Source organism: Halyomorpha halys, unplaced genomic scaffold, assembly GCF_000696795.3.
Source record: "Halyomorpha halys isolate HHAL.00 unplaced genomic scaffold, Hhal_1.1 Scaffold305.1, whole genome shotgun sequence".
In the NCBI taxonomy this organism is placed as follows: Eukaryota; Metazoa; Arthropoda; class Insecta; order Hemiptera; family Pentatomidae; genus Halyomorpha; species Halyomorpha halys.
Genome location: NW_027105918.1, coordinates 669,869 through 670,903, shown reverse-complemented (window position 1 = coordinate 670,903; position 1,035 = coordinate 669,869). Strand labels below are relative to the sequence as shown.

Below are 1,035 nucleotides of genomic sequence, written 5' to 3'. Positions count from 1 at the left end.
ATAAGTTTACATTTAATTAACAAAATTGGGTAATCAAACTGTTAACATCAGATAATGCGTTAGTTAAGAAATGAAACTATTAATACATTACACCCGTAATGTAACTACTTTAAAATCAAAACTATCCCTAATTGTTATTATTTGAATTGAAACAATTCAGTAATCCTTTAGAAATAAAAAATAATTGAAACAATGTGATGTTTTCCTACCTTAAAGTTACTCCAAAGCTAATTATTTTCTGTGAAGACAATGCTTTCTGGATATATATATTGTAATCATCTGATAAATTATCAAGAGAATATGAAGATATATTATATTCACTAGTATACAAAAACTTATATTTAAGATACTGAATATATAAAAAACATAATATATTTAACATAACTACTAAATTCATCATGTTAAAAATGAATCACAAAAATTTTGAATAGACATTTTGATAATTCCACTGTGAGTAAAGGTAAAGTAACAATTCAAGATATTAAAGGATACTGATAAGAAAAATATAATCTGTTTGAAATATTCTTACCAAAACCAGCATTATATTGTTGAAGTATAAACTTAATTACAAATATTTATACTAACAGAGGCATATTAAACATCCTGGCATATCTTTTTTTTGAATAATAGGTAATGTTACATTAAATTTATGGTTAGCAACTAATAAAAATGAAGCTATACCCATTATTATCAAGATGAAAAGCAAATTATCTGCAATAATCAGCAATTTGTTTTCATTAATCCGTAAGAATGGGTTTAAGAACTTATTTGATTTCTTAAAATAAGTATCTTAACCCACTCATTTTATTGAGAAATCTAATATTACTGACTGATTAATAAAAAATTATTACTTTCATGGACATAAAGGTAAATAGTGATTTAAAGATGCTCTTTATTTGTTTTTAAATAAGGTAAAAATAATGAAAAAAAAATCATCAAAAAGCTTAAAGTTTTTCTAATAAGCTTTAACATTTCCACAATTTTATTAATTGTTAAAAATTATATTTCTTGTAATAGTTCACATTACTTACCCCA

The 1,035-nt window shown here is 22.9% G+C and overlaps 1 protein-coding gene across 1 annotated transcript in view; it reads right to left on the bottom strand.

The window, feature by feature from the left end:
• Window positions 1-315, bottom strand: part of LOC106681043 (uncharacterized) — a 24,666-nt gene extending 24,351 nt beyond the window's left edge. The window contains exon 1 of the mRNA XM_014421160.2: window positions 210-315. The gene's annotated coding sequence lies outside the window, so the exon portion shown is untranslated. The remainder of the gene's footprint in view (window positions 1-209) is intronic.
• Window positions 316-1,035: the final 720 nt, after the last annotated feature.